The following is a 13,113-nucleotide window of genomic DNA, read 5'->3' on the forward strand; positions in this document are numbered from 1 at the left end:
GTGTATGCGGGTGTGTGATTGCGTGTATGATTGTCCAGAGTTAATGATATTGCAGTGTGTGAAATGATGCACGGGAGAGATTGGCTCGGCCTCACCGGTATCGATGACAAATCCGGGAGCTCGAGCAACGGAACGAGAGGTGAATTGTAAGTGTCTATGAGGAATAATCCAACCGGGGAAAAGTACTCCTTCAGAACCATCAAACAAACTCTCTCTCAGAATAAACAGCGCGCTGGGTAAATCTCTCCGTGTTGAGCCACTTGCCGGTTCCGGCTTTATACCGGCACACGTGACCCGACGCCGCTTCCGGGTTCCCTCGCGCTGCGATCGCGCATGCTCGCGAGAGCTTACCGAGTGACCAACACAGTCAATGGGGACAAATAAAACCAGATCGGGCAAATTTACAAGCACAGGTGAGCCGCATTAGCTCCTTAATCCATTTCCCTGTTTGTTTAAAATGCCCTTTTATGTGGCTGCGCTACATAGACCCCCCCCCCAAGCCTCCGGCGTCTGAGGAGAACGTCCGTAAAAGCGCTTCAGATTAACCACGTTCACTGTATCAGTTTTTTGTGGATTGCCCCAAGACACTGTGTAGTTAATTGGTCCCTTTTTGTTTTTTATTTCTGCTGGTCCCTCCCACTTGGGCGCTAGCTTGGCAGAAAATCTTTTCGCTGCGGAGGAGAGTGGGTGAGTTTTTATCCAAACTAGATCTCCCGGTTTAAAGTGCGCATCTTTTCTCCGGGCATTGTAGTATCTAGCTTGTTTGGACTGTTGTTGTTTTACTCTTTGTCTCACCTCCTCCATGATAAGTTGTTGTCGGTCCAGTAATGAGTAGGCTGTGTGATCCGGTGTTGGAGGGTGATTCATGAGCCTTTCGAGTGGCCCTTTTAGTTGCCGACCCAGTGTGAGTTCTGCAGGTGTCTTTCCAGTAGTTTCCTGTTGGGCCGTATTGATGGCGAATCTGAGCTCTGGTAACCATTGGTCCCAGTTTTGGTGATGGTCCCCGACGTATGAAGCGATCATTGTCTTCAGAGTTCGGTTAACTCGTTCCGTCAGGTTCGTTTGTGGGTGGTAGCTCGTAGTTAGCTTTTGGACGCTCCCCCAGGTTTGGCAGAGGTGTGCCAGTAGCTGAGACGTAAACTGGGGACCTCGATCGGAAACTAGATATTTGGGTACTCCCCATCTAGTAAAGATCTCCTCTCTTAGAACCTTCACCAGTTTTGGCGTCTTTACATCCCTGAGGGGAAACATCTCCACCCATTTGGTGAAATAATCTACCACCACCAGCAGATATTCATTTTGCCTTTTACTTCGGGGAAAAGGACCCATGATGTCCAATCCCACGGTGTGTCCTGGCTCTGGAACCTCCGTGCTCTGTAGTAGCCCACTAGGTCTAGTGTTTTCTGTTTTATACTGTTGACACACGCTGCAAGTTCTCACATAGTGCCAGACGTCTTTCCGCACCGTAGGCCACCATGCCACATCTAGTAACCTCAGCAGGGTTTTTAGTTGCCCCAGGTGTCCTCCCAAGGGATTGTCATGATAGTAGTGTAAAAAGTTTTTTACTAATGACTGGGGGACAACTAGTTGAAATTTTTCTCCGTGTCTTACCGGTACCCGGCGATATAACGCCCCTTGGTGATGTTCGAACGAGACCCTCTGCTCCCTTGTGCTTCGTGGCTGGTCATTAGAGAGCAGCTTCGTGATGGTGGGGTCCTCATGTTGGGCTTGAGTTATTTCGCACAGGTCGTTTGGTAAGTCGGATGAACATTTAGAGGTTGTGATGGCGAGACATGGAGCGGTGCCCACTTCTAATGGCGGGGGCGCCCGGGATAGCGCATCTGGTCCCAGATTTAAGCAGCCTTTTCTATGATGTACTGTAAAAACGAACTGTTGTAGGCGTAACGTCCATCGGGTGAGACGAGAGCTGGTTTTCGGGCAGTTGAAGGCCCATGACAGGGCGGCATGGTCGGTAAAGACCTCGAAAGCACGACCTTCTAGATAGTGCCTCCATTTTTCTACAGCCCAGACCACGGCCAAACACTCCTTTTCTGATGTGGAGTAATTCTGCTCAGCTCCTCTCAACATTCGTGAGGCGTAAGCTACTGCTCGTTCTCCTTCTGCTGCAGTTTGGGTGAGGATGGCTCCCAGGCCCACTTCGCTGGCGTCGGTGTGCAATTGGAATGGCAGATTTAGGTTCGGTTGTATTAGTACTGGGGGGTTTTGAAGTGCATGTTTGATGACATCCATACTGTTCTGGCATTCTTCGGTCCACTCCCATTTTACTCCCTTCCTTTTTAAATTATTTAATGGAGCTGTTATGTCTGCGAAGTGGGGAATGAACTTGTGATACCAGCCCGCGAGACCCAGAAAACGTTGAAGAGATTTTAAGTCTTGTGGAGGAGGATATTCTGCCACCGCCTTGGTTTTCTCCGGGTCTAACTGCACACCTTCTTCAGAGATGACATGACCGAGGAACTTCAGCCGCCTTTTGAAGAAATGACACTTCTTCATGTTGAGGGAGAGATTGGCTTGGGTGAGTCTGGAAAATACTGCGTTGAGATGCATTCTATGTTGTTCTAGTGATTGTGAGTAAATAATAATGTCATCTATATAGACGAAGCAATACTTTCCTCTTAGATCTGCCAAGACTTTCTCCATCAGTCGTTGGAACGTTGCAGCTGCGTTTCTGAGTCCGTAGGGCATGGACCGGAATTGAAACAGACCTTTGGTAGTGATGAAGGCAGTCTTCTCACAGCTGTCCCTCTCCATCTCCACCTGCCAGTAACCAGATTGCAGATCCAACGTTGAGAACCAGGAGGCGCCATCCAGTGATTCGATGATGTCGTGTATTAAAGGCATTGGATATGCATCAGGTTTGGTTTTGCTGTTCAATTTTCTAAAATCTACACAGAAACGGTAAGTCCCATCGGGTTTAGGTACTAAAACAACAGGTGACGACCATGACGAACATGAAGGTTCGATGATGTTGTCCTTCAGCATCTGGTCGACTTGATCTTCTATAATCTTTTTCTTTAAGGGTGATACTCGGTACGCTCTGGATCTAAATGGGGTGTCGTCAGATAAAGTGATTCTGTGTCTCTCTAATGCTGTTTTGCCCAAGATGTTGGAGGTGGTGCGGGGCCAAGCGGCCATTAGTTTCTGCAGCTCCTCTTCGTTGTCGGTGTCCCATGATGTCACACTTTTAAAGTTTTCCTCCGCACATAGGAGATCCTCAGGAGTCACAGGTAAGGCTAGATAAAGGTTAGCTGTAGCCGGGAGATGAGGGTGTCTCCTTTGAGCAGACTTAGATGGCGCAGCGTGGGGTTGGGACATTATGAAGGGATGATAAGTGACTCCCTCCTCTGTTTTCAGCCCATACTCCCCGCGTGCGACGTCCAAGGTCGCTCCTGTGGCTTTTAAGAAGTCCAGCCCCACGATCAGAGGGAAAGCCAGGTGAGAGTTGCTCATGACGTAAGTGTCTAGCTCACAGTCGATCGTGTGCCAGTTGTAACGCAGCCTTCTCTGGGTTTGCGCCTGGTGTGTTTTCCCATCAGCCATCACAAACTTCTGAGGAGAAGGAACATCACACCTGACTTCCTGTTCGCAGAGCTGCCTCCATAGATGTTCCCTCATCAACGTGTAGGAGCTTCCTGTATCGACCACAGCATTCACCTTCCTTCCTTGCACTGTTACTGGAACCAGGAGAAGCGAAGGAGTTGCCAGAGGTTGAGCAATGGAGAGTCCCGCTGCGTGCTTTGAAAGAACTCGCTCACCTCCCTTCTTATGACTCTTTTCCTTGTTGTGCTGGGAGTCCACCTTCTGCCAATAGTCTTTGGAGCTCTTGCAGTCTTTTTCCACCCTAGAACCTATCTTCACAAGCTGTTCCACGGTGTTCACTGTTCCTCTCAGACATCCTGCCACTCTTGGGTTGATGTTATTCAGGATTCGCCCCACTAGTTCTTCCTCTGAGATATCAGGCTTCCACTTCATACAGAGGGCGCGGTAGTCATAGGCGAAGTCTCTAAGGCGTTGACTGGGCTGCTGTACCAGAGACCTTAAGTTTTCTTCCACTTCTGTGAGGTAGTCGTCTGGTAAGAAAGCCGCCATAAATGCCTGTTTAAAAGACTTCCAGTCCTTCACCTTGCCTTTCTCTGCCTTCCACCAGCTCAGAGCAGGTCCTCGTAGCACCGTGCTGAGGGTTCCTAGCAGTTCTGGGCTGGGCAGTGGTCTGATCTCCAGATAGTTTTCACACTGTTCAATGAAGTTAAGAACATCCGCTGTCTCTGAAGCGTCGCCAAAGGCTGGAAACTCCAGGCGGATGGGTGGTCGCCCATAAAAGGAAGAAGAAGAGGGTGAAACTGAGGAGGTAAGCTGGGCAGAAGCGTGTGGTTGGACACAAGGAGGAATGTCGTATGTTTCATGCCTGCTTATGTGCTGTACCTTTGCTGTAGATGCTGTGATCGCCGTGCTGGGAGAATGTAGAACAGGAGATTGCGGAGATGCAGGGGTGTAGGCCTTTAACCTTTGGATGGTGGGCGTACTTGTGAGCCGTAGTTTTTTCATCTGGTTTTCCCAGAGTACGTCACGTCGCAGAAAACAGTCAGTGACAGCTCTTTCCAGTTTCTCCAGGGCCTCTTGGCAGTAGCGCTCCAGCCCTTCTAAGCTAGCGTCCACTGCGTCCCGAAAACTGGTTTCCCTGTTCAAACTGCTGTTTACGGATTGTCTAAAATCCTGCTCCAACGTGTTCACTTTGTCAGTAAGCGCCCCCATATCCTCCTTGCATTGATTCAGTTCAGCTTGCAATGTATGCACAACATTAATATCAGACACATCATCATCATCATCATCATCATGTCTGTCAGATATATATAGTGAACTAATCAATGAGGTTATTTCAGCTGTAGGGTTACGGCGTGTAACAAATGCATCATCTACCTCCTCCAGCACATTATTAGCTACAGCAAGGTCGGCCTGCACGGCACCACTAGCATTAGCATTAGCAATGTTAGCATCCATTTTGTTCTGCCAAGACACACAAAACCGGAAAATACACGAAAATACCGATTCCCCGTACGTACGGGCCACCACTATGTAACACTTGGATTTAATTAAACCACTAGTTACTTTGCTACGGGGTCGAGAATCAAAATACGGGTTTTTAAACAACACTTCCGGTATTGCGCAATCAAGACAGGACAAGTAAAGACGCGACACAATAACTATATATAAACCAAACCAACGTGTATTAAACCAACAAACAAACAAACAAACAAACAAGGTGCACCAAAAACCAATATATACAAAATATATACAAATATGAACAATGTGTATGGTGTATGCGGGTGTGTGAGTGCGTGTATGATTGTCCAGAGTTAATGATATTGCAGTGTGTGAAATGATGCACGGGAGAGATTGGCTCGGCCTCACCGGTATCGAAGACAAATCCGGGAGCTCGAGCAACGGAACGAGAGGTGAATTGTAAGTGTCTATGAGGAATAATCCAACCGGGGAAAAGTACTCCTTCAGAACCATCAAACAAACTCTCTCTCAGAATAAACAGCGCGCTGGGTAAATCTCTCCGTCTTGAGCCACTTGCCGGTTCCGGCTTTATACCGGCACACGTGACCCGACGCCGCTTCCGGGTTCCCTCGCGCTGCGATCGCGCATGCTCGCGAGAGCTTACCGAGTGACCAACACAGTCAATGGGGACAAATAAAACCAGATCGGGCAAATTTACAAGCACAGGTGAGCCGCATTAGCTCCTTAATCCATTTCCCTGTTTGTTTAAAATGCCCTTTTATGTGGCTGCGCTACAACATAACTGAGTATGGGTGACCTTAAAGTTAAGCCTTTATTTGTCACATATCCATTACAGCACAGTGAAACACTTCCGATCAGTAACATAGCCCTCCGAACTACCACTGCCCATTGCATGCTCATTTTACCAAACTAGGTGAGGTTTGCAGGTGAGATGAAAGTAAGAGTACTGTTTGCTCTGTGACTGTAAGGATTTCCTTGAGGTACGGTATGTGTGTGGCGCTGTGTGTAAATGAGAGTCTTTTTTTAGTTTTTGACACCCAACCTAGCATTTAGAATTAAGTCAGATCACTACATAACTTAGCATTTGTTGTGCACCACCACACAGTGATGGGTTAAAACCCATGTTCCAGGTGAGGCTCGAACTCACAACCTCGGCATTGCTTCACATGTACTGCCTTATAAGTACCGCGCGCTAATCGATTTCTGGAGCGATGAGATAAGCGTTGGAGAGTGATTAACTCTCAGAGCGCTAGTTAAAAAAAACTTTGAACTAGCATGACGTCACGTCGCACTGAAGACAAGGCAGTGTGCGCTAACAAGCGCCAACTGCGCACGGACGCTGTTCTCTGACCAACCGTCTCTCATGGCGGATATTTGAGAAATATTTAAGCTACAAAACGCTAGTCTTTAAATATATATATTATTTATATATATTTTTAGCTTATCATAGAATATTAAACATTGAATTTCTAATTTTAGTCCACACATCCATGGCCAAAGTTTAAGGTCTGTGTGCAAATGTTCCTCATCACAGGATATAAAAACACACCTCAGTGACGTCACTGAAGTGCGGATTCCAAGCAGGAGCTCAGCGGTATTTGGGATACAGCCCAAGCCGAATTAAACTACTGTTAACTACTGTTAAACTACTAAAAGAAAGTACTTCTTTCTTACTTTCTTTTACTTTTTAAAAAATTCTGTAAAACAACTAAATTTCATGTATTCTAATGATGACAGCTTATGACTCTTAAACAAAAAAAATAAGCTAAAATAAATAAACATTAGGTCTCGTTTGATGCAAATCAGGTCTGATATTTACGAATTTATTTCCAGCAGAAGGTGCCATAACACTGAGCCATAACACTGTTGTGTGGGTGTAGGTATGTACTGTACACACATAAAAACACAAAATAAAAAATGCTTTACGCACACACATGGTCACAGTGTTATAATAAACAGTTAAATACTTAAACTTTATAGGGCACTGATGGCTCAGTAGTACGTGTTTTGCCTGCTATGCATATGGCCTGAGTTTGATTTTGAGCCAGTTTGCAAATACATGCTGAAATACATCCTGGATCCCCTGCATGCAGTTTACTGACACAACTGTCTTATTTTATCCATGGTAAAAGCTGCACCAAGCTTATATGTGCAGGTTGCAATTGGTCCTTATACAACAGAATGCTGAGGTTCTACATACACACACCTCTTAACATGAAATGTTGATGATTTTTTTGTTGTTGGTATGGGTTTAAAACTCATCACGAGCTCGAACTCACAGCCTCGGCCTTGCTTCACATGTACTGTCTTACAAGTAACACACACTAACCGATTGCGCCACTGGCGCCACATATTAAGAGTTTCTGGAATACATGCTGGATGCAGAGTGGAGTAGTCATTAACACTTTAACACTCACACCTGAATGGTTAAGGGTTTGTTTCTGTATGAGTGGAGTTTGCGTGTTCTCCCTGTCCTTACTGGGTTTCTGAAGACATGCAGGGAAGGGTAATTGTGAACATGTGTGTGTACATTCCCTAGCATACCTATTGTTGTGTGTTTAAAGACAAAAGTACTATAAACAGGTAGACTTTTGCTGACATCAATATCATTTAATCTTAGTCATTCTTTATATCACCAGCAGGTCTGGAGCCTATCCCAGGGAACTTGAGGCACGATGGTGGGGTACATCCAGATCTATCTTCAGGATAGTGTGCACAAGCACACACATTCTTACTTACGATGGGCAATTAGCCCACCCTGCATGTCTTTGGAAACCCCAAGCACAGGGAGAACATCCAAACACCACTCATGCAGAATCAAATCCTGAGATACAGGCTACTGGAGGAGACAGGGTTAAGTGCCTTCTTCTGGAGCTGGGGACCGAACCGCCGATCTTCGTGTGTGTGTGTGTGGCGCTGTGTGTAAATGAGTCTTTTTTTAGTTTTTGACACCCAACCTAGAATTTAGACAGATCACTACATAACTTAGCATGTAAGAGTAAAGTAAGAGTACTGTTTGCCCTGTGTCTGTATGGATTTCCTTGAGGTACCGCTATGTGTGTGTGGCGCTGTTTGTAAATGAGAGTCCTTTTTTTGTTTTTAACACCAAACCTAGAATTTAGAATTACTTAGAATTTAGTCAGATCACTACATAACTTAGCATCTGTTGTACATAACACACACCTCTTAACATGAAATGTTGATTTTTTTTTTTTTCCTGTGCACCACCACACAGTGATGGGTTAAAACACATGCTCCAGGTGAGGCTCGAACTCACAACCTCGGCATGGCTTCACATGTACTGCCTTATAAGTACCGCACGCTAACCGATTGCGCCACTGGAGCGACGAGATGTGTGTCGGAGAGTGATTAACTCTCAGTGCGCTGATAAAAAAAAAAATTCCTACTAGCATGACGTCACGTCGCACTGAAGCTGAGGCAGTGTGCACTAACAATCGCTTACTGCGAGCGGACGCTGTTCTCTGACCAACCGTCTCTCATGGCGGATATTTGAGAAGTATTTAGGCTACAAATCGCTAGTCTTTAAATAGCTATATAATATTTATATATAAATATTATCTTATTATAGAATATTAAACATTGAATTCCTAATTTTAGTCCACACATCCATGGCCAAAGTTTGAGGTCTGTGTGCAAATGTCGGACCTCATCACAGGATATAGAAACAAACCTCAGTGACGTCACTAAAGTGCGGATTCCAAGCAGGAGCTGGGCAGTATTTGGGATACGGCCCAAGCCGAGCTTTACGCACACACATGGTCACAGTGTTATAATAAACAGTTAAATACTTAAACTTTATAGGGCACTGATGGCTCAGTAGTAGGTGTTTTGCCTGCTATGCCCTAAGTTTGATTCTCAGCCAGTTTGCACCCCTAGCCCCTGCATGCGGTTTACTGACACAACTGTCCCATTTTATCCATGGTAAAAGCTGCGCCGAGCTTATATATATGTGCAGGTTGCAATTGGTTCTTATACAACAGAACACTAAGGTTTAACCTGCACACACACATCTCTTAACATAAAATGTTATTATTGTAGCGTTTTTACGCCGGGAAGAATGCTGGAGAGACGAGTGAGCTTATTTGCTGCCCAATGCAATGGCTGGGAGTACTTTATTAAGCACACAGCATGTAAGGCATGAGCAGCACCTTCACTCAGGAGCCTACATCCACTTCAGCACTAGCTTGAACTGGAGCACATTTCACACGTCACACCCTACACACACAAACAGGGCCGAAGCCACCAACCCAAACACCTTTCCCCATCATGGTGAACACACACCGACATCCCCGCAAGGCATGCTGGTCGTCAGCCGCCGCGCCGCCCACGCCACACTGCCCCCACCCGAGCTGTGACCGTCCCTGGTCACCATGACGAACTCCGTTTCGGAGGCGTGGAGGCGGTCGGCGCTGGCGGTGGGAACGCCGGCGTCCTTTGGCAGGTGAGGGGTGAACGCGAATGTAGTCCTGAGGCGGTCCGGCCTCCAGAGTTCGATGGTTCCCCGGCGTGCGGCTGGTGAGGCGCAAGACGGTCCCGGTGGGGCAAAACTCGTGCCCGCCCTGCCAACCGCACCCGGTAGATGACATCGGAGAGCCGAGCTGGCTGTGAGTGTCCACGCCCATTCGCCCCATAGGTGCCCCCACCCAAAAGTCTTGCAGCGGTGCCGGGGAGCGCTGGGTGGGGCCCTTCTGCCTGGCGATGAGCGGTTCACAGTTCCACAACCCGTGGGAAACAGTGGAGCCGGTGTCCACGAGCGCCCGCAGTAAGACGCCGTCCGGCACACAGTCGATGTAAAGCCCCGCGGGGCTCCCCAACCGTCCACCCGGCGCTAGGTTAGCGGCTGCTGGTGTACGCTGTCCCTTAGGCCTGAGAACGTTAAAATGGTAGTCCGGCTGTCCCTCAGGCCTGAGAACGTTGCAGTGGTAGTCCGGCGGTCCCTGGCCTCGGCGTCGTCGCGGAATCTCGGAAGCGGTGTCGAGGCCTAGCCGCGACGGGTAGCCCTGTCCCCGGCTAGGTTCACCTACCAAGCGCCACTGAGCTGCGGGCGGTCGCTCGGCTCTTTCGCCGTGATGTGCCGCCATTATGGACTCAGCGCGCTCGACCTCGCGCAGCGCCTCTTTACGGTCACCCACGCCGTCGCCTCGCCGCGAAACGTCGGAGAGCTGCTCGTTGCCTTGCCGCGACGGGTAGCCCTGTCCCCGGCTAGGTTCACGAACCGAGCGCCACTGAGCTGCGGGCGGTCGCTCGGCTCTTCCGCCGCGATGTGCCGGCGATATAGGCTCAGCGCGCTCGGCCTCGCGCAGCGGCAGGTCGCTTTGCCGGCTAACGGCGCACGGAGCTGTATCTTGCTCCGGCGCTTGCGCAGCGCCAGCCTCTGCCCCGAGATCCAGCGCCGGGATTTTCTGCTACCACTCCGCTTTGGTTGACGTGGTGTGCTCGCGCTAGCTCGGCCAGGAAAGTGCTTCTTCTGCGCGAATAGTCGCTCCGCTACTCGGCGGCCCGCTTGGATTTTTAGAAGGTCCTCCTTTGTGCGATCGAACCCGTTATTCTCCATCCCACTTCTGACACCAATGTAGCGTTTTTACGCCGGGAAGAATGCTGGAGAGACGAGTGAGCTTATTTGCTGCCCAATGCAATGGCTGGGAGTACTTTATTAAGCACACAGCATGTAAGGCATGAGCAGCACCTTCACTCAGGAGCCTACATCCACTTCAGCACTAGCTTGAACTGGAGCACATTTCACACGTCACACCCTACACACACAAACAGGGCCGAAGCCACCAACCCAAACACCTTTCCCCATCATGGTGAACACACACCGACATCCCCGCAAGGCATGCTGGTCGTCAGCCGCCGCCCCGCCCACGCCACATCATTATTATTTTTTTATGGTTGGTGTGAAGGGTTTATAACCCATGCTCCAGGCGAGAACTCACAACCTCAGCATTGCTTCACATGTACTGCCTTATAAGTACCGCACGCTAACCGATTGCACCACTGGAGCCACTCATAAAGAGTTTCTGGAATACATACTGGATGCAGAGTGGCGTAATCATGCTGAGGTTCTACATACACACACCTCTTAACATGAAATGTTGATGATTTTTTTTGTTGTTGGTATGGGTGGAATACATGTTGGAATATGCTGGAATACATGCTGGATGCACAGTGGAGTAGTCATTAACACTTTAACACTCACACCTGAATGGTTAAGGGTTTGTTTCTGTATGAGTGGAGTTTGCATGTTCTCCCTGTCCTTACTGGGTTTCTGAAGACAGAGATGCAGGGAAGGGTATTTGTGAACGTGTGTGCCTACATTCTCTAGCATACCCATTGTTGTGTGTTTGAAGACAAAAGTACTATAAACAGGTAGACTTTTGCTGACATCAATACTATTTAATTTTAGTAATTCTTTATATCACCAGCAGGTCTGGAGCCTATCCCAGGGAACTCGAGGCACGATGGTGGGGTACATCAATATCTAGCTTCAGGACAGGGTGCACAAGCACACACATACTCACTCACGATGGGCAATTAGCCCACCCTGCAGGTCTTTGGAAACCCCAAGCACAGGGAGAACATGCAAACACCACTCATGCAGAATCAAATCCTGAGATACTGGAGGAGACAGGGTTAAGTGCCTTCTTCTGGAGCTGGGAACTGAAACACCGATCTTCCGATCAGTAACATCGCCCTCCGAGCTACCACTGCCCATTGCATGCTCATTTTACCAATCTAGGTGAGGTTTGCAGGTAAGATTAAAGTAGAGTAGTTTCCTTTGTGTCTGTATGGATTTCCTTGAGGTACCGCCACACACACGGTATGTGTGCTGTGTGTAAATGAGTCTTTTTTTTGTTTTTGACACCCCACCTAGAATTTAGAATCACTTAGAATTTAGACAGATGACTACATAACTTAGCATCTGTTGTACATAACACACACCTCTTAACATAAAAATGTTGATTTCTTTTTTCTGTGCACCACCACACAGTGATGGGTTAAAACCCATGCTCCAGGTGAGGCTCGAACTCACAACCTCGGCATTGCTTCACATGTACTGCCTTACACGTACCGCGCGCTAACCGATTGCGCCACTGGAACGATGAGATGAATGGTGGAGAGTAATAAACTGTCAAAGCGCTAGTTAAAAATCTTTCTAACTTGTTTAAGAATCATAAGCTGTCATCATTAGGATACATGAAATTTGGTTGTTTTACAGCTTATGATTCTACAAAACGCTAGTCTTTAAATATATATATATAATATTTATATATATTTTTAGCTTATCATAGAATATTAAACATTAAATTCCTAATTTTAGTCCACACATCCATGGCCAAAGTTTGAGGTCTGTGTGCAAATGTCGGACCTTATTACTGGATATAAAAACATTTGGGATACAGCCCAAGCCGAATTAAACTACTTGGGTAAAAGGAAGTTTTTCTTTCTTATCTTCTTTTACTTTTTTAAAAAATCTGTAAAACAACTACATTTTATGTATTCTAATGATGACAGCTTATTATTTTTAAACAAGAAAAATAAGCCAAAATGAATAAACATTAGGTCTGGTTTGATGCCATCAGGTCTAATATTTAAGAATTTATTTCCAGCAGAAGGTGCCATAACACTGAGCCATAACACTGTTGTGTGGGTGTAGGTATGTACTGTACACACATAAAAACACAAAATAAAAAATGCTTTACGCACACACATGGTCACAGTGTTATAATAAACAGTTAAATACTTAAACCTTATAGGGCACTGATGGCTCAGTAGTAGGTGTTTTGCCTGCTATGCATATGGCCTGAGTTTGATTCTCAGCCAGTTTGCACCCCTAGCCCCTGCATGCAGTTTACTGACACAACTGTCCCATTTTATCCATGGTAAAAGCTTATATATATGTGCAGGTTGCAATTGGTTCTTATACAACAGAACGCTGAGGTTTAACCTACACACACACCTCTTAACATGAAATCACTCCTCCTGCTGTACTCTTTGTACACCTAGACTGTCGTGGTGGGCCTGATCACCAACAATGATGAGTTGGCC

The 13,113-nt window shown here is 47.1% G+C and overlaps 1 non-coding gene across 1 annotated transcript; it reads right to left on the reverse strand.

Moving 5' to 3' along the window:
* Positions 1 to 8,295: 8,295 nt before the first annotated feature.
* On the reverse strand, positions 8,296 to 8,388 carry trnai-uau (transfer RNA isoleucine (anticodon UAU)). Its single transcript is given in 2 exon segments — positions 8,296 to 8,331; positions 8,351 to 8,388. It is a non-coding gene; the product is annotated as a tRNA-Ile (tRNA).
* Positions 8,389 to 13,113: the final 4,725 nt, after the last annotated feature.

This window comes from Clarias gariepinus, chromosome 15 (genome assembly GCF_024256425.1).
Source record: "Clarias gariepinus isolate MV-2021 ecotype Netherlands chromosome 15, CGAR_prim_01v2, whole genome shotgun sequence".
Taxonomy (NCBI): Eukaryota; Metazoa; Chordata; class Actinopteri; order Siluriformes; family Clariidae; genus Clarias; species Clarias gariepinus.